Here is a 21,627-nt window from a genome sequence, read left to right on the forward strand (position 1 = left end):
TTCTTCATGAGACTTTTCTTAAAATAACAGTATTCTGATAGTTTGAAGATGGAGCTCTTTATGTAAAACACTGTGAGCCTATGAACTTGTAATCAAACACAATTATTGTTAGTTTGGTACCATGTATAATTAAGATAGAAAAAAAAATACAAGCCAGTAAAATGAGTCATGAAGGAAATTCTGATGCATCGTCTCCTTTTGAAGATAGTTTTACACATTCATTTATGTCTACTTCTCAGTTGAAGATTCTGCTCTTGTAAGTAAGAGACTGTTTAGAAGGTTCATCCCAGACAAAAACAGCTAAAGTGATCTGCCTTTTCCTGGACAACCCTTCAGGATGGTATTTCTGGTTGGGCTGGCTTCCCTGTTAGCTTACATGATTTCACTCAGCATGGTTGTTGGACGTGATTACTCTTTTATTTAAAGTTCCTGTTGTACATTATACCTCTGGAGCCATGTTAAAGATGACAACACTGTTCCAAAGTGAGCAACACTTGGATGTTACTTTTTGGCCTTAGGCAGCTTAAAGATCCCCTACTTCTTCCGTCTGATTAATGGAGAATTGAGAACTATGCTTAAGAATAGTTTGAGCTCTTATTACCTTGATGGAATCAAATATTGGTGAATGCCCAAAGCAGAGTTATGAACTATGCTGACTTTATATGGTATTTCCCTTCTCAGAGATAGTTGTTGAACAAAGAACTGCTTTATGCTGCTCAGACCCATTAATAACTGGAAATATGTTTTTTCTACCCATAAGGTTGAATTTTATGAGTCTTGTTTGTCTGTAATGACATATGCCCAGACAACATCTTCATTTACTAAGTGTAGTAGTTAAGCCAGAATACATCTTACTGAACTCATGGTGGATAAACCACTTGATTCCTTATTTGGGTCAGTGTTCTTTTCACAGCCTTTCAGACAATGACTTCATCAAAGCAGTTAATCTTCCAGTGACCCATTTTGGATTAATATGGGCACAAGGGTGTTTCTTTAGAGTTGTTATCTAAAGGATCATTTTTTTCAGCTAAGTTTAATGATTGTAAATGACAGAAACTTGTAAAAGTTGACTATATTTTGTGGTATTCTCTACTTAGTAATGTAGCATGTTGGAAAGTTACTTGGCATATGTTTGTGATCTCCCAAAATTTATACTCAATCCAATCAATAATATTGACTACTTAATATAGCTTCTATAGCCTTGGTTCTTAGGGAGTTGATGATCAACTAAAATTAGGGTAACCATGTAAGTCTTAGTCCAGCTACATACCTTTGCGAGTCAAAAGGAGCACTTAAAATAATTATTCTGGATCAGCAGGTGTAGAGGAAGTAGGATGAATGTAACTCTAGTTATAACTAACCAGTCTGTTTGCACAGGACTTACCATGATAGAAGGAGTCAGAGATTAATCCAATAATTGGATAATAAATGCCCATTTCTAGTTTGAAAATTATAAAGACTGTGTTATAAGAGAATTCGACCAGGTTAGAGGCTAGGTAAGGTCTCCCCAAGAAGCTAAAGTTTCTGTTGAGATCTGGAAACATAGGGGAAGAATTTTACAGAAGGAAAAAGCGGTTGCCAAAAGTTTCAGGATATGAGGGGAACCTGGTGTGTTCAAGGAACTGTAGAAGGTCAGGGTTGCTTAAGTGTGGACATCAGTGATGTGGGACTCGACTAGAGGCCTAAGTTGAGTCCAGGCCATGCAGTGCCTTGACTGCCCTGTTAGTATTTAGGTCTTTACCCTAACTGCAGTAGGGAGCCTTTCCAGAATTTAAGAGGTCACAGGGCCCAGGAGGTGGTGATGAGGCTACATTGTACAGAAGAGATTGAGCAGGAGATGGATGGAGTGAAGCAGTGATGGGGACAAAAGTTAATAGGAGTGATTAAGTGACTCATTATCTAACTGGGGAGACCACAGTATCTTCAGAGTTGGAACAAGTGGATCAATTTAATGAGTATTCAGGAGCAAAACTCAATAGGATCACCGAACAGACTATTACGAAGAATGTAAACTATACAACATTCTTTTGTGCCCTCTTATGTTGATAAAATTTTGTCATGTGTTGTTGACCTATTTTGGAAATAAAATGAAAGTATTGAGCAGAAACCGCAGCAGACAGGGCTAGTGTCAGTAACTTCTGAGAGAATCCCTAGGTGACTGAGAATATTTCTGAGAAGTAAGAATCTCAGAAAAATGTCAATCATAGTTATCACTAGGATCCCACTTCATGTGTGGCAAGGGCAAGGGTTGGGGAGGGCACGGTTTTGGAAAATTGATGCAAGAGTTGGACAAGAGCAGGGTCCCAGTCAGTACTACTGTGCCATTGACCTCTCACCCAGTCTTTCCACAATTAGCCAGTTGTACAGCATGACTGAAGTGTCACTTTAGGATTCTAGAGTAATAATTTTCTAAATAATACCCTGGGGCACTGAAGGGGTTAAAGTGACAACTGCCAGGTGCTTTATCTGTGATCAGGATACATCTTAAGAAATTGAGCCCAACTGACTTATCATGTGATCACCCTTTTATAAAATTGTTACTCACACTGAAGTGTGATGTAATGGAGCTTATGAGTTTAAAATAAAAAAAACCCACATGGTCACGTGGATATATAAATACTAATGAACTGAGAATATCTATATTTGTAAGATACCATGTTGTGGGTAGAAGACTTTTGGCTTTGTGCAAAGCTTAGGGTCAGACTGATAGTGATGTTTAAATTTAAATGTTTGCCACAGGATGAATGCTATTTATTCCTTTCATAGGTTTCAGATTCATTCTTTCTGCTTGTATTAATTATATAATTTATTAACAACAGTTGAACAGCCCTCTCCCTTAGAAATCCTATAATCTTCATATAGTATTGAGAATATAAAAATATTTATCAAGAAGCAAAGTTCTATTTATACTTTTGAAGTTGAATCTAAATTTTATGGCATTGTAGTATTTTTAAAACAGTATCTTACATTTTTTTAATTTTTTTTTTTTTGTATTTTAGGAAAGGGTCTACAGGGTGTTCAGGGTCTCACTACTAGATCAGACTCATAGTGATCCACCCTGTTTAGAGCCTCCCAGGAGCTGGGATTACAGGTGCGTGCCACCATGCCCAGTCTCAATTGCTGTTTCAGCGTGCCCTGGGATCAAACCCCTGGCCCCTGCTCCTGCTTGCAGGCGCTTTAATCTGCTGAGCTGTTTGGCTAGCCTGTATCCTGAACTTTAAAAAAAATATTTTCAATTAAATAAGAGTCAGATGTAGTGGTGTGTGCTATACATTTTTGGATGGCTGAGGCAGGAGCCTCAGAAATCAAGGCTAGCCTCAGTAGAGCAAGACATTGTCAGACAGACAGACAGACAGACAGACAGACAGACAGACAGACAGACAGAGACAGACAGGAAGCAGGGTTTTAGTACTGACAAAATTTTAAAATTTCTACCCCAATTAAGAATTGATTTGCCATTGTTAGTTTTTTTGAATGAAAATTAGGAAGGATATTGTTAGTAATTTTAATGTTCTTTCATTTTGATTTTCTTTTATTTGTTCTAAGTGTTTGTTCTAGGCTAGCTTATCTCATTTTGGTCCTGCATCCTGAGCTTAGCATTGGTTGGCCAGAAGTATTGAATATTGTTCCAAAACTTAGTATACATTCTGTTGTCATAATTTAGGATTTGATAATGAAAATGACTTAGGCCCTTGTTCAGGAATTAATTAGGTGGCTTTGATTGTTGCTGGCCAATTCTTTTTTTTTTTTTTTTCTACCAGGAATCAAACTCAGGACCTAGCCCTGGCCAGACAGGACTTATGCTGCTGAGCGGACTTCCTGGCCTCCAGTTCATTTTTTTAGTAAATGTTGAGTCACACTTTATATTTAATGTGGTTGAGTTTTTCCATTAAATTTTAAAATATTTTATGCTGAATTGAATATATGGCTTAAAACTGTGTTTGCGTTAAGCTGGAGTCTTTATTGTCCATCCAGTGTGAACTTGGCAGCCCTCAATTTTTATTATATATAGCACTATGCTTAACTTTGGAGTTGAACAATAGAGCTAGTATTCAAAATAACTTTCAAAAAATGCCAGTATTGATTTTGGGTCAAAAGCCCAAGTTTGATTAACTCTGAAAAGACATATAATTTCTGCATTATTTTCACGGTAGGCACATGTTGCTGTACATGTATTTTGGTCTGTTTTAGCTTATAGACATCTTTATTGTTGACAAGGAGACATCCATCAAAGGGCCAGTGAGAAGAATAATTGAGATCTTTTATTTATTTGTCCATTCAACAAATACAATATTTATAAATATTTGTAAGATACAAGGCACCATGCTAGAAATTAGGAATATGACAGAGAACAAAACCACTTTCTTACTCTTGTGTACCTTATAGTCTACTTGCTATTTATAAAGTACATTATAGATGAGTAATAAATAGCAGCTTCAATTGTCACTACCTAATATTTGTCAAAAATTGTGTTATAAAACATGATTTGAAAACTTCCTTATTTTACATTTGAATTAAAATAAAGTTCTTGATATATTGTGCACATTAATTTTGAGTCCTAAAGCAGTGATTCTCATTTATTACATATGAAGATGACCTGGGGAGTTTTAAAAATACTAAAATACTCCTGTTGGGATTCTGCCCTCAGAGATTCAGATAATTAGTCTAGGGTGGGGTATTGGTTTCTTTTTTAAAGCTCCTAAATTGATTCTCCCAGCCAGCTAGAGTTGAGACTACTTGTGTTAGAGATAGGAATATTTTATGAGTATACATTGTGACTAATGGTAGATTTGCTATATATTACCAATGAATAGTGCTTAGCATACAAGATGAGCTATGCCATTAGCCATATATTGAAAAAGTATGATGATAGGTTTTAGAACCAAGTATGTAGCTGAGGAGCTCTAAAGTAAATGACTGTTGCTGTAAGAGCTACAATCCATATGTATTGTTTTAGGTAAGTCACTTTTACAATGGAGACTCTGGAATTCTTCCCATAAAAGAAAGAGTAAGTGCTGTGAGAATTTTTGCCAGTATGGGCATTTTGCTTTTCTATAGTTTATTGATTTAATACCATAACCTATGAGTTCTGTTACCAGGATGATTTCCTGTTTTGCTGTCTTATTCCCTTTGTTCCCTACCACTAATCAGACCAGTAGTAGACATTTGGACAAATCAGTGTAGTCATCAGTGGCCAGCTCAGAGCTAACTAACTCTTGAGAGTCAAGATGTAAATATCATTGTCATCTGTGAAGGACAGAATGATGAGGAAAGACAATCACCACAGACAGTCTAGTGGCTGGGAAGATTGTTTACAGAGAGACCCAAGACAGCAGGTGTGCAAGACAGACGCACATTCTGTGAGGATGCAGCTAGACCCATGAAACAGGATGTCCAGGACAGTTTGGCTTTGACCTGGTCCCAGTTCCAGTTTCCTGAGGTTCAGCTATATTTAATTTTTGTCCTTGGGCAACTGGTTTCTTTGGGTTCTTTCTCATTTCTCCTTCTGTATAACACCTTTGGTAGGTTTCTGTCTTTTGGCAATCCCAAATGGTTAGAGTAGAACATAGGTCAGTAGAAACTACACTAACCAATGGGGCAACACTAAAAATAGAAATTGGGTAAGGAGAATAAGCAAAACTGTGCCATATTGTGAAAAGGATGACGATAGTAAATTATAGTCTTAACTCTGTTCCAAAATAGCTCAGTGACCTTATCCAAGGAGGTTGACACTATCAAGTTTGTCTATAATGGGAATGGTGCAGTCTCAGAGGAATGGTGTAATAAAAAAGAGAGGACTGTAGTTGTAGGAATGCCTTGGAAAGGTGAGAGGGCGTGTTCATGAGAGGAATCACCTTTTAGTAGAAACTGCAAATTTTGAGATGTGTACTGTCAGAGTCAGGAAGAGAATGAATGGTAAAACTTGCATGAGTGGCCAAGTTCATAAAAGTTGATTTCACTGTAAACTAAGTACAGTGTATACATTCAATGTTTATTTTCCATAGCTTGATTTTTCTCCTGGTGGTTATTTAATTCTTATAATTTCTTTTTTTTTTTGCAGTTTCTTTATTTTATTTTATTATTATAATTTTTTAATTTTATTTTTTGCAGTACCAGGGATAGAACTCAGGACCTTGTCCTTACCAGATAGGCACTTAAGCCACTGAACTATATCCATGGCCCTAATTCTTACAATTTCTGATGATTTTCTGCTTAGAATGTCTCAAGAGATTTTCAAATGTGCATTTTTATTTTATTTTTATTTATTTATTTATTTATTTATTTAATTTTTGTATTTTAGGGAAGGGTCTGCAGAGTGTTCAGGGTCTTACTACTAGATCGGACTCATAGTGATCCTCCTGCTTACAGCCTTCCAAGAGCTGGTAGTGCACAGGTGTGCACTACCACACGCAGTCTCAGTTGCTGTCTCAGTGCACCCTGGGGGTGGGGCCAGCATGGCAGGCCCGCGATTGAACCCCTGACTCTAGGCACTTTAATCCACTGAGCTATTTGGTTGGCTCTCAATTGTACATTTTTAGTTATAGCCTTATTTTTCACGAAGTTCTTTTGATACTATGTGATACAATTCTCCCTCCTGGAATTCTGGTTCTGCAGAAATTATAGACAATAGATTTTTATGATATTAAGTTAGTCATCAAGTTAGTTTCTCATTCTACACATTTAGTGAAAAGCAAAAAATTGAATTATGCATGTAAAGGATTTGGTTTAGTCTCATCCTTAGTCAAAGCATCCTAAAACTATTTTGTTGTCTCCTGCTTCATGGGTTGGGTGGACAATAAGAACAGTAAGCTGTCAAGAGTTCTGCACAGAGGATAATTGCCCCAGTAGTGAACATGCTTACCATTTAGACATATGCAGCCTGATTTTGATGGGGTTTTGTTGCTCCTGGATGTAACTCTTGAGGATAACTTTTCATGATTCAGTAAGGTAGCTAAGGAAAGATAAGGTAAAATAAAAGGAAGACTAAATCTGTCAGTAGGTAGCATGTACACAAAATCTTTCCTGTTTATTTTACTTAATTTTTTCATACTATATGGTATAATTTCCCCTCCTGGAATTGCTGGTATGTTTCCTAGTACGTTGGGGCATTCTTTCTCTTTTCTTTCTTTTTTTTAAAATTAATTTTAATGAGAAAGAAATAGCAATGAGACAGTTTCAAAGCAGTACAATAATTAATACATTGCATATTGTTGTCTTCATTGAACTAAGAGAAAGTAGCTGTATATCTATCCTATTTTATGCATATATATATTCATTACAAAATGGTCCTTCATTTATATCCCCCTTTTTTGTTTTGTTTTGTCAGAGATGGGCGTTCCATTGCTATTCAAATATAGTTGGTGCTTGTATTCAGCAAAATGACCCAATATAGTCCAATAGTCCGTAAAAGTACTGGGTTGGTTACCGGCAATGCCAGAAGTTGTTGACTTGAGCCTTTTACAGCTCAGCATATTAATGTGGCTTTACTTTCTTTTCTTTAAAGTCACTTACACACACACACACATACAAATTTAAAAAAAAAAGCCACTTACAAATTCAGTTTACATGAGATATAAAATAGAAGGATTTTTGATAGTTTTTTAAATTTCTACAAAGACATAGGACCTAGGACTAGGTCCTTGCATTTCAAGTAACTTCTAGTTACTCTGGTGGAACAGAAAATCGAATGTAGTAGCAGATGACTCAAACCCCCACTCTGGAGGCTGAGTGAGGAGGATTTCAAGTTCGAGCCTAGCCTGGGCAACCTAGTCACTCAGTAAGACTCTGTTTCAAAGTAAAAATATAAGAAGAGCTTCAGATCTGGCCCAGTTTCAAGGCCTTTAGTTAGTTCAGCAGGAGAGATGGAGACAAAGACAAAGACGGACAGGGAGAGAGGGAGAGGGAAGGGGGAAAATGATGGTAAAGGGGGCAGGAAGAGAAGGAAGAGAGAATGAGAGAGAGCAAGAGAAAATGAGAATGAGTTAGACTGAATGAGTGAATCTAATGGATTCACTGCTTATGGATCAGTCTCTTAAACCTAGGCTGCCTTTCAGGAGGTACTTAAATTCCAAATGTAATGGTTGATACATTGTGTCAACTTGAGAGGTCTAGAAGCTTAACTGAGTGACTCAGCAGTTCTACATCCTAGGGTGTAGAGGACAGGTCCCTGCCGCTGTAGGATTTGTTGATTGTGTCAACTTGAGCAGTTTAGGAGTTTAACTGAGTGATTCAGCAAAGGGCCCCCGGTCCTCACTTTGTAAACATCCACAGCCTGTGCAAAAGAAGGGCAGGGAGATGGGTACTACCCACATGAGTGGGGTAGCCTGCTTACAATATAAGGGAGAAAAAGGGGCTTGCTGTCCCTCTTTTTGCTCTTGTTGCTTCTGCTGTCTTTTTTTTTTTTTTTTTTTTTTACAGTGAAAAACAGGTTTATTGGAATGTTTTTAGTTATAATCAAAGGCAGAAACATTTAGCTTTTGTCACACCCATAAACATGTGGAAGCTGCTTACAAAGCAATCATATTACAAAAAGAACGACATCCTTGCAGCACGGTGGAATGGTTCTGGATCTTCATTAGCAAAATGATTTGGTTCTCTCCATATGCTTTTGGACTCCTAGCCTGACCCCCACTTGATGCAATGATGCAAGAACTTACACCACTAAAAATATTAGTATGAAACATTGTCATTCAGTGTTTGACTGTACACACAAATAATGAACTGGCAAGTATCTAGTTTCAAATTAGATCCTTGGAATACAGCAAAATAGTTATCTTTGCTTTATACAATTATTCAAAGTACATTTTATTGGAAGGGAAGAAAATAATTGGACATTCTCAATGCTCCAATTTGAAGTGATACTTGCCTCTTAGTTTCTTGAAAAAGAAGTTTTGAAAGTTATATACATAGGTTTCATTTAAATTATGCAGCAGTCTATTATTAATAATAACGTCCCAGATCTTGTTTAATGAGGAGCTCCACCATCAGATCAAGTATGGTATTTCATAACTATAAGAATGATGATCACTAGCAAAAGGATAGCAGCAACCAAAGCCATGATAGCTTTTATTTTGCATCCCCGCCACCACATTTGCCTTCGTAGTTGTTTGGATCTGTTGCTAAAAGCAGTTGCATTATCCGATAAGCTTTCTGACTTGTCCTGCAGTTCGTCTAGTCTCTCCCCTCTTTCAATTACTTTTGTGATATTTTCTTGCATGACATCAATAACCTCATCCACCTGATTCTGAACATGCTTGATTTTATCATTTCTAGGTCCAAATCTTGGTCCAGATGGTCCCCTTAGAAAAAATTCCTCTTCTTCATCTGAATCATCTTCCAAAAGATTTCTCCTTTCACTTTTCACAGAACCAGTGACATCATCATCATTTAGGTGGCGCTTAAATTTGGGAGGCATATTTTTTATTCTTGGAGTACTTTTTTATTTCCCAGTAGAGTATTCACCACCCCAACACCTGCTCCTGCCTCTGGTCCTTCGGGTCCCAGGACGCCGTCCTGCGCCGGGCTGCCCCGGGCACTCGTCCCTTCCCAGGGCGCCCCTCCATTCCAATTCTTCTTCCTCTACACCGCCCCCACCCGCACCCAGCGCCCGGCTTCCTCGCTTCTGCTGTCTTTTGCTGCCTTAAAGTGTTGTCCCAGTGCCATGCCACCCTGCCTTGGAGCCAGTTAACTTTTGGACTGAAACTTCCACAAACTGTGAGCTAAATGAATCTTTCCTTAATTTTGAATGTCAGGGATTTTTGTCTCTCCTTGCTAAGACACTGGATATTGGAAATTTCTTTCAAAGGTATAAAGTTCACTGGTTTCAGAGAAATTTGAATGGAATATGTGGTAATAGTCTTTTAAAAAATGTGCTGATGAGTTTATCAGTTTTAGAATTAAAGTCAGTGGTAATTCAGTAATTTTTAGAGGGCACCTCAGCCTTTTGATTATTGTTATAGGAAAAAATGAGGATACTTAAGGGTCTTAGAAAAAAAATTAAATATATAATTAAATATAAATATTATTTTAATATATAATTAAATAGTGAAAGTAGATGATTAATGTATTATCTTCTAGGGATCTATTAAGAACCACAGAAACTTAGAGAAGGGAGCACTAAGTGTTAAAGTATCTCCAGAAGATGTTAGATACTCATGAACAATGTGGTTTATCCTTGCTTCATTTGACTGTCAGTCCATCTGGAAATGGTGCTCTGTTTGATTCAAGGATACTAGGAAGAGAGTTACCACGTAGGGATAAATTCTGCACAGGTTTGACCATCATCTGAAATGTGATGACCTTCCCAGGTGGTAATGGTTAGGGTTTGGTGTTCTCACTGAATGCGATGAGTTCACAGTGTCTCATGGCTTAAACAGAGGTACACCTAAGAATTGACTCCTCATTCATTCAATTTAGTGTCTTTTCTCATTCACTATTTTTAATCCATTAATCTCATTTTTTTGTGAAGTCAAAGTTCTGGTATCTTTTATACCAAAGGACTGTGCCAGTTATTACTCCTATTTTTGCATGTAGAAGGCTGCAAGGTTGGTAAGTGTCTACTCCCAGTGGAGTTCCATGGGGATTTATTTAATATTTCCAGCAGCAGTGTTTGGTAAGGTATAGAAAGTACTGCCAACCCAAGAAACTCACCAGGGTTATGGCTTCCAGTGTTTTTTGGATGTGATCATAGATAATCTCTGTGAGCTGAGTAGTATCAGCTACTCAGATTCTAGGTCCTTTACTCCAGTTGAACAAATACTGGCAAGACTATGAGGAGCAAAAAGGAACCTTTCTACCTTGCTGGTAGAAATTAGACCGGTACAACCACTATGGAAATCAGTGGAGTGACACATTCATATCCATGTTATAGCAGTGAAATTCATCATTGCTAAAACTTGGAAACAGCCCATACATCCATCAACACAAATGGATAAAGAAAGTGTAGTTGTTTTTGCACAGAGGAGTGCTACTCAGCCATAGAGAGAAACTTGAGTCATTTGTAGAGACATGGACATACCTGAGACCATAATGTTGCATGAACTAAATCAGACACATGAGCTCGAATATCACATGGTTTCTCTTATATGAGAAACCCATATTATAAATAAAGAGCAAAATAAAAGTTAAATAATAATTGGGGAGATAAATCTTTCTGAAATGGGAAGGGGATCAAGAGATGAAGGAGGGCAGAAGAAAGGGAGAGAAGTGAATGAAAATAGAAATGAACAACTTTACCAACTCCACATGAGGAATATAAACATTGTATAATGCTAATAAAAATGTGGAAAAAAACCAAATCAAGCATTTACCTTATATCATACTGTCTAGAATAAACTTTCTTGATAAACAGGTGTGGCATGGCCTAAGCCCTCAGGACTACAAAAGCAGATATTCACTGTGAGTACAAAGTGACCTAAGACCTCAGAAAAACAAAACTCTTCCAAAGCAGAATGTTCCATAGATTCTTGGACTCTGAGGTTATCTCTTCAGGTCAGTGTTGAAGACACAGTTTTCTTTGGAATGTGCAGTGTTTGAGTAACTCAGGCCAGGAGAGTTGGGCACTACCTGTCCACATGTCTGAGAATATGTTTTTGGGTGATAGTCATTGTGCATGCTATGTTGTTGAGTCTCTGGGTTTTGTTATCTCTCTTTAAGGAGTATTGAATAATATCCTGCAGTTGGTACTTGGGGGTGTGCTTGTGTTTAAGCTTTCTGAGAGTGGATCTAGAGTAGCCCTGGAGCCTTAGTTTAGCTACTTGCCCTGGAGGTGTGGTGTGAACTGGGACCTCACTTGAGTGCTCTAAGTGTTTGATGAAGTCTCTCCACTTGGGCATGTTGGAATGTGGTTGTCTTTCAGTCCTTCATGAGTTCTGAAAGTTGTTAATTGTGCAACTTCACCACCCGTGCTCCTCTTTGGACGGGTTGTTCTTTGCTCCACGAAGCCTCAACCTCTGCAAAAATGTATTATTATTTAGGTAATGACTCAAGGGTGCCTCTGTGGGGATTTCTAGAGCTCACTGTTTGCATTGCTGTTTTCTGTCTGAATTTTGGCTTCCGTTTTCCAAGTACTTTACTCTCCCTAAATTTTCAGCTTTTCTTCTCACCTCTTTGAACCTGTTCTTCTCTTGTTAGGTTTCCTGTCTGTCTCACAATCTGGAAAGCATTTCAGGGCAGAAACCTAGGTGATCATATTCTTAATCTAATTTGTTTCTCTTCAGCAATCACAGTCATGAAATGCCTGTTTAATTAAAAAAGTTGTTTCATATATTTTTATCTCTTCCAGTTAACTACAGTAGAAAGGTAATTTGTACAGTTATTCTGCATGTTTGGAAGTAGAAGTTTTCTCTGACTTTTTTATGTAATAGTTAAGACTAGATATTTGAGAATCAGACACATGGAGTTCAAATTTAGCTTCCGCATTTGCTATCTTTTCAGGCTAAGGCAGTTATAGTATTTATTTAACACATCTATTTTAGCTGTTTTATCTGTAAGATGGATGTATTAATATCTAACTCGTAAAATTTTCTGAGCATTGTGATAGAACAAGATAACTGCTTCGTATAGCTGCAAACATATGCCAAGGCTCATTCATGAGTGTGGTGATTCTGATGCTGCTAGTGAGATGATGGAGAGTGATGGCATTGGTGGTGGTCATATTTGGCTATTTTCACTGAGGATATCACATGAGAAAAATGCTTTGCTTAGGTTAGAAAGTTCTGATGATTCTTGTGGTGGTGACTTGTCAGAAGTGTGGAAGGATCAAGGAGAACATAAGCACATTTTGTTTTCATTACTTGCAGTTATGTTGCAGAAGAATTCACTGATGACTTCCAGGAGGAGTAGCCAGAAGAGCTGATGCTTGTTCTGAGACTTCCCCAATAACTTTCAGTGATATAAAGCCCCTAATGTCTCTATTCAAAATGCCTCTATGAGTCAAATAGGCTACTTTATTATCTTTAATATTTTACTTGTTAAACTACCTGATATATACATAGGTGTGTTTATTGTGTTTTTTATTACTTTTGGTATTTTTTAGTATACCTGGTATATTTCATAATTTAAAAAGCTTCTCTTCCTCAACTAGTCCTAATATGTATATTGTTAAAGTATTGTATTAATCATATAGATTGCAATATGTTGTCTAGCATAGATCCTTCTCAGGTAAAGTTTTAAAATACTTAGAACATTACTATACTCTCAATGTTCCTTATACATATATTTAAACTGATATAATAGGTCTCTCAGGTAAAGTTTTAAAATATATAGTATATTACCACATTTTGTGTGTGTGTGTGTGTGTGTGTGTGTGTATGTGAAAAGAAATGGAAACAGGTAAGAGTATAAAATAATCTCAAATTGAATCTATGATATTTTTATTTCTGAAAGAGATGGATCAGATATCCCGAATAGTGTTTTAAAATCTCGACAGTGTAGATATGAGTTCAGTTTTTTCTATGTTGATATATAACTTAAAGACATATAATAATCACCAAATTGGAGATGGATTACAACTTTTGGCTTTAGCAGTGTGGTTCATATTATGTCATCATCAAGCCTTCCAGAATACTTTCAGGTATGATAGTATAATATACTGCATTGTATCTCCCTGTGGAAAGGCCTCAAAACATGAAGCTGTGCTCAGAGAACAAGAACAGCTCTCATGTATATTTGCAATAGTTTTTACTTAGCTATTGGTTTACCAAAGTTTGAATTGTGGAGATTGGGGTATATGGACTTTTTCATAGATCACCTATGCTCTGAGTCTAATCTCTTGCCCTTTGAGCCATTCAGATTGTAAATCCTGAAAATGAAGATTCACGGTGCTAGGGCAGCGTCCATAAAACTTATCAGGAGACATGGAGCTACTTTCTTTCTGCTTGCTCCTCCCACCATTGTTTCCTCCTTTCCTTGTCATTCCCCTTTTGGTCATTTACCATACTGGTCTTTTTAATATTTGTCTTCTGTTTACTCCTGGACATCTTATTTATTCCCTTGCTTTCATTCCAGGCATTGACTTTTTCATTCGCCTGCAACTCCCTCCATGTTCCCTTAGTTTTTCTATCAGACTCATACCTACATCAGAGTTGGTTTCAGCCCAGTGGAGCCATATACATTTCCTTAGTGTAAACTTTCCACAGTTTTCCAATATCAGTGTTCATAGCCTTGCTGTTTTTTCTAACCCTTCTCTAGTCCACATTTAAAAATCTATTAGGGAGAAAACATGTTTAATCCCAGTTCTTCCATACCTATGTAGTTCTTTACAGCATAGGCCCTAAATAAGTATTTCTCAAGTGAAGTAGTACATGTTGGGCTTTTGAGCCACATATTCACACTAAATGTTTGAAATGGACAACATAGGATTTAGATAATATTGTTATAGATATTTGTATGAATACTATCATAAAAGATTCAGGGGATTTGGAATCAGGGTAGTATTTTAAGATCAGGGAAATAAGAAATTTACTTGCAACAGAAGCAACATTGGATCCCTGGCATTAGTACATTAGTTTTCTTTTTTAGATGTATAATTAAAAATGTGGTTGCAAGTGTGCATGCATAAGGAACTATATCAAAGGAGACTGTAGTGTTTGCACGAAAAGCAGCAGTGTTCCTCAACCCTGACAGCTTAAAATTTTGATAAAATTCATTTTCAAGAAGAAAGAAACAATGTGCTTATGTATGTTAATAATTTAATGGTTTTAGAAAAAGTAACTACATTCTTGGTGGTAGTAGGGTGGGAATAAAGACTCACATGAAAATAACATTTGAAGTCCTGATTTCTTTTTAAAAATATACTGCTCAAAGGGCTCAGTGTCTCCACTCTTGTTAGTGCATTTCCTGTACCCTTCTGTCTCAATGCCTGTGCTAAAGCCCCTGCATTTTCCTGATTCCAAAGACAGTATCACAAAGTGGTGCTAATTTAAGCCACACTGAATGTCCAAATGCAGCACTGGAAAAATGAAGTTCAGAAGTTCAGAATTTGGAAGTGCTTAAGCTAGGAGAATCTTCTTGCTGTGGTTGCATGTCTCATTCTAGAAGCTGGAAGCTTCTTTTGGGCAAGCATTGTTCTGTCATAACAGATGGGCTGCAGTGTAGCTGGGACAGAGAGTGAAGCCCGAGTGTGAGCTTGTCCCAGAATTCAAAACACTTCTCATCCCTTCTTCTGATGATAACCATGTCTTTTTGCCTGGAATTTTTTGGGTCAGAAGAGTGAACTCAAACCACCAGAAGACTGTGGACTTGTGCTGTTCACTATGGCTATACTAGCCATATGTGACAACTGAACTCTTGAAATGGGCCTAACCCTCCCTGATTTGTATTGCGAAATGTAAAATGCATGCCATATTTCATAGAATTGGCATGCAAAAATATATAATGCCTGATCAATAAACTTTAATATAGATCAGTGTTCAAATATTTTGGACACATTGGGTTAAATGAGATAATAAAGTTGATTTTACTATTTCATTTTGCTTTTTTCTTTTTAATTAGTTTTTAGAAAATTTAGGTATACCTATGTAGCACCTTTTATATTTCTATTTGGCAGTGCTGGTTTAAGGGATGGTCTTTATCAGAAAAGTATATAGAACTTTTTCCAAATTGCATTTGGTTTTGCATATTTACTTAAAAAATCAAATTAGATATGGGATTAAAACCTTCAAATTTCTTAGTTTTTTTAATTCTGTCTTGCAGTCTACATGTAGAAATAAAAATAAGAGTAGGATTTTCTTCAGTTGTAAAAGAAATTTCTAGAAACTAAAAGCTTTGCAGAGCTAAAAATTCATTCTCATTGTTTTATTTTGACACTCTATTTTACTTTTCTTCCAGGATGAAAATGTTCAGTCCCTTTTGGGCTCTGATGGCCTGGTAAAACTTCTTTGTGAACCTAGAGGATGTGATAGAATTGGCACAGGAGAAAATTAATTTGGTTGGGATCCATGAATGGAATGGAGGCCGTGTGCAGCCCTTGCAGAGCCTGTTGTAATCAATCATCATAGAAGTTTCACAGTGATCCGGGGCTGCCCAGTACCTTATACTTTGTGCAACATGTCAAGATTCCTTCCTATAGGATCCACTTCTCATGCTGGAAGGAAAAAGCAGAAGCAGAAATAGAATGTATAATTACAGACCACATCTGCATATAAAAGTTGCTTGGCATCTTATGTTTTGGTGTTTAGGATTGTGGTGTGTGTGTGTGTGTGTGCGTGCGTGTGTGTGTGTGTGTGTGTGTGTGTGTGGTCTGGAAAAAAGTTAAATGGAGTTTTCCACAACCATTTTTTTCTTTCAAGCACAATTGTACGATATTTTCTGATCCCATATTTGCCAGTAGTTTGGGTTCAAACTCATAGTAATTTGTTGTTGAAGGCTAGTAGAGAGATGGAGCCTTTAAATTCTGTTTGTCATATGACACTGATGATATAAAATAATAAAATAGCAAGCAGTTCATTTCTTTTCCTTTAAATCATCTGACTTTTGGCTGCTTCATTTCTTAACCATTACTAGAGCTGAGAATTCAGAATTGTAGTTCGATGCTCTGTGTAGAAAATGCATTCCGGGACACGCACACTAAATGGGTTATAAATAGCATCTGCCCTGACAATGCTGGAATTTTCTCAGCTTCTGGAGACACTGAAGCCTTTGTTTTGTGGGTCACTATCTCCTCCCCCCAAGCTTGAGTCATAAAGCCTAAAAAACTAATGAGGTTGCTGAAACTTAAAATCTAATTGGTAGTATATATAGGAAACAATGAGATGACAGAAACCATAAGCTTTGATTCAGGGCAGCTTCACTCTCAATGGCTCTGCAAGCTACTCATTTTGCCTTTTGTTGTTCTGAGCCCTTGAATTTGTGTGTCTCCTTCAGTAGGATCAAATTAGACCTAGATTAAAAATAATTAACTGTATAGACATAAAGGTTAATATGTGGATCCTGATTTTTTCATTTAGAATAGGAAAAAATATCCACAAAACCAAAATTACAAGCTTGTATCTCTTTCTCACCTCTTTGTCTTATACAAAATTATCATGCTCTTCTATTCTGAGTTTATGTATGAGAGTTTATCATAGCGGTTGGTGAATCAGTCTGTATCTGGTCTGTTCCCTGTTCATGGGTTGCTTTAAGGATGAATTTTATGTATAATAGTCCTCCAAGCATTTAAAGTATAGAATAACCTGGGCTGGGGAGATAGTGCAGCAGTCTAAGTACCTGCCTGGCAAGCTCAAGGAATTGGGTTCGATCCCTGTTACTGCATGTTTTGCTGGCCCTGCCCAGTGCAGGCCTTGCTGGCCATAGAAACTGGGCATGGTGGCACATGCCTGTAATCCAAGCACTGGAGAGGCTGAGTCAGGAGGATCACTAAGAGTCTGAGCTGCATAGCAAGACCCTGTACCATATAAATAAATAAATAAATAAATAAATGAATGAATGATTTAAAAAAATAAAAAATAAAGTATTTTTTAAATACTTTATTTAATAACCAAGAGACAGTAATACAAATAGAGGTCTTGTGTGGCTCAGCAAGCTTGAAGAATATACCACTATCTGGATCTTTAAATAGCTTGCAGAATCCTGGTGTATAAAGTGCTTTTGGTCTGGACTACATGCTGTTAGATATAGTAAATACATAGTTCCTTTCTTGGACTTTCTTAGTTAACCCACAAGTATTTCTTGTTCTGTATCTGGCACTATCATAGGTATTGGGGAAATAAATTTTAAAAAGTGATACATTGATGCCTTCAGAAAATGTGATAGAGAAAAGAAAAAGAGCAGATCCTATCAAACCAAAGAGAAGAAACTGAAGCATTAAGTCCTGAGATGGCAGACCATCAGAGTGTGGGAAAAAGAGTGACAGAGGGCTTCTGTGTGTCTCGGTCTCTGTTCTTCCCTCTTTGCACTGTGCTGTGGAATGGTGACTAAGTAATTTTCCAGCATTTGAATTCAGCCACCCACCCACAAACACAGAACACTGCTTTTTCTAGTCATTTCCTCATTTTCTATTTTGTTTCCCCACATTGCTCTTTGCTTCTACTGAAACTCATTATTCATAGCCAACTTATTGAGTATGTTAGATCAGTGTCTGGAGTTATATTTATTTCGATCCTTTTCCTCATCAGTCTTTCTGTGTCTTTATACTTAAGACTTGTTGCTTGTTATCCACCATATTGTTGTACACTGAGCTTTAGTTTTTGTCTTGGTCATCTCAGGCCGCTATAACAAAATGCCACAGACTGGATGGCTTCTACAATAGATATTTGTTTCTCATAGTTCTAATGCCTGGGAAGTACTAGATCTAATTCTCCTAGTTTGTAATTGATCACCTTTGGGTTGTGCTCTCACATTGCCCTTCCTGCTTGAGAGCAGATCTCTCTGTCTTCTTCCAGGAGGGCACTAATATCATCCTTAGACCCTCACTCTCATGACCTTGTCTAAAATTAATTGCCTCTAGTGGCCCCTGTACCACATAACTTCACATTGGGGTTAGATGATCAGCCTATGAGTATGAATAACATGTGAATGGGAGACTGCACAGATATTTAGCCCACAATAGTCTTTTATGTTTTTTCTCTTATATAAATATGAATTTGCATTCTTTTATTTCTTTTAGCATCAGAGTCTTACCTTAGACTTCTTTAAAAGCCAGCATGTTGTGATGGGCTTCAAGGTGAATTATAGACAACATTTGCTTGTTTTCTTTTATTTTGGATCTTTTTATTGTTAAAATCCTTTGTAATACTACCAGGTCAGTAATCCTGCTTTCCAAACATACTGAGTAATTGACTGTGATTACTTCTGTGGTCCAAAACTTGCCCTCTAGCCAGTGTTTTGGTTAGCAGGATGACCAGAGTGTGGACAAAAGGCCACAGCTGACACATTCTGAATATATGCAGGCCTGAAACAATCCTATTACAAAACTCCACATTCATATAAATGGTGAAGCAAAGGTCAAATTTGAGCAACATTATTTATGGCTCAGTTAGAGATTTGATATTTAAAGACTGTCCACATTTATCAGAAGACTGGTAATGTCACTGTCTAGGAACCATCCACAGAGTGATTTGATATGAACTCAAAATACAGTGAAAAGATCCTTTGTTTCTAGCTCAGGAAACAAAGGCCCTGTGCTAGGGTAGGAAGCAGTTTTACTATTTGTGCTGCTGCTAGCCTTGTTTACATCTCTCCAAGAGATTTTTCTTCCATGTCAGTTTCATCATCAGTAACCAGTTTAGTTCTTTTTAACACATTTTTAGAGACTAAAAATAGTAAAAAAAAAAAAAAAAAAAAAACCAAAAAACCCACCATTAGAAATGATACAAATTTTTACTAAACAAAATAATAGTAATTCAACAATGGTTGTTATATTGCATAATGTTGTCCTCAAGTTAGTTGTTTAGATCTTATGAGAGCATGTTAATTTCTGTGTGGTGCAAGCATGGTGCCAGGTTCCTACAGGTTTTTTTTTTGTAGTTACTTGCAAGAAAGTCTGTGTGTGGTTATCAGTTTATTGCCTTTCAGTTCCAGATTCAACCTTTTTTGCCTGTTTGGTGAAAATAGGCCTGGACTCTTTAAATTAGTCTGATAGTATCCTTTGTCCAGAAAGAGTATCAGAGCAACACCTCTCCAGGAAATGTTCTTCTCCTGAGATTGGTGTGCATGGTTTCCTGGCTTCTGCAGTGCTCATGCCTTCTCCACAGCTTGGCACCTGCAGCATGGGAGATGTTTGCAGTGTGTGTTGGTTGCAGCATGCACAGCTTTTCCATCAGCTGGCTTCTAGTGTAGACTGTGTTCCCAGTACCAGCCTCCTCCAGTGTTTTCAGACTTTTAGTACGAGGCCTTAGCAATGCATGATGGCCGGAGCTGGACCAGTAATTCAGCAGCTTCCCCAATATCTTTCCTTGAGCCGTTTTATAGCAGGATGCCTCCAGAGAGCCATCTTCTCTTCCTGCCCACTGGCAGACTAGAGATGGCTTCCAGGAAGGTCTAGGTGAGGAAGTATCACCGTAACTTCTCTCCCTGCTTGCCAGGTAAGCACTTATTCTACTGAGCCATCTCCCCGGCTCCTTCTTCAGGGTCTTTAAAGCTCTCTTCTTACTAGCTAATATCGTGTTGTTTCTAGTATTTTCTTACGTTAAACTTCCCCTTTGCAAATGACTGTGTGTTTCTCTCATCTAGAGTGGACCCTAATGTAGAATTCCAGCAATAGAATTAGGTTCTATACTTGGATTACTTTCTGTTCCTGTAACAAGTATCTGAGATAAATCACAGCTTTGGAGGTTCTAGTCCCAGACTGACTGGCCCCATTGCTTTGGACTGATGGCAGCGCCTCATGTCAGTAACTGCATACTCATCTCACTGCTGAGCACAAGAGAGAAAGAAGAGCTTGGGATTCCATGGTCCCCTTGTGAAGGCACGGACCCAGTGGCCTAAAACCTTGCGCTAGGTTCCAGCCACCTCTTGTTAGTACTAGTTTTCAAAGAAGCCCTTAACATACAAGCATTTGGAGAGCATGTATGATCCAGGGTATTGCACTTTACAGAGTGAGTGAAGAAGGGTCAATGGGTTGGTTCAAGTGACCATGGCATAAAAATACATACACTATTATATTTTCAAAAAATCAGTGAATCCTAGCAAAATACTGGAAGTTTGTAGCAGTCTGGAGAGGCAGAGGGAGATAGTGCTTCTAAGGATCCTAGAGGAAAAACCTTCAAAGACTTTTCCTCTAGGAAAAGTGGCAGAGTGACCACTCTGCTTTGTGTGGGAGCAAGGAGAGCTATGAAGGAGGCTGCAGAGGCGATGTGGTCCATGAACACATTTTCAGTTTCTGGGGACTGTCTCAAGCACTGGGACATCTACATAGATGATCATAAGTTGATTAAAGTGCATGTCAAGCGTTGTTTCCTTGTACTCTTGCATCTTGTGATAGGGCTGTGAGCAGTTGCTCTTCTATTCCTGCAGCAGTGTGACACGGGCAAGTGTCAGACCCTGAAAGAAGAAGAATCCAGAATGAGCCATTGTGAGGATTATCCAGTCTGATTTCTTCATTTTTGAGATGGGGAAAGTGACCACAGGTGAGGTTAAGTGCCTTGCTCTTAAGAGTGTGCATCTGTCTAGAGAACAGGAAAATACAACAGAATAAGTCTTCTGCTTCTGGCTGATTTTTTAACCCTGATTCCAATTCTAACTGTTTAATCTCTAATGATTTTATTTTTTAGCATTTATGCTTATGATTTACAAAGTTGGGAAAATATAGTATGTACTTCATTAAGGACTATTTGAGTTTAAATACAATAGTTGATTGGGAAATGCCTTGTATCATTTTTAATGTTTTATTGAATGTAATGTATGTAGAGAAAAATGCACATCATAGGTGGACGGTGTGATTAATATTTTTCTAAACTAGACCCTGATTAACCAATGCGTGGATCAATTCATTAAATGTTTGTCTGCACTCTGATGTCCCTTTCTTGCTGTCTCTCCTAGGGTTAGCCATCACCTTGACTCCAAATACTGTAGGTTAATTTTGATAGTTAGCTGTGATGTATTACCAGAGGACTCTTACAAATTTTAGTTACTTACAGAAATTACATTGACAGTTGTTATGCTTTCCTCCTAAAACCAAGGCTTATGGAG

The 21,627-nt window shown here is 37.6% G+C and overlaps 1 protein-coding gene and 1 pseudogene across 5 annotated transcripts in view; one reads left to right on the forward strand and one right to left on the reverse strand.

The window, feature by feature from the left end:
- Mitf (melanogenesis associated transcription factor) overlaps positions 1–21,627 on the forward strand; it is a 217,338-nt gene that overhangs the window by 59,855 nt on the left and 135,856 nt on the right. The gene's annotated exons all lie outside the window — the stretch shown is intronic.
- Positions 8,632–9,585, reverse strand: LOC105741968 (annotated as a pseudogene).

This window comes from Octodon degus, unplaced genomic scaffold (genome assembly GCF_000260255.1).
Source record: "Octodon degus isolate 3935 unplaced genomic scaffold, OctDeg1.0 scaffold00030, whole genome shotgun sequence".
Classification (NCBI taxonomy): domain Eukaryota; kingdom Metazoa; phylum Chordata; class Mammalia; order Rodentia; family Octodontidae; genus Octodon; species Octodon degus.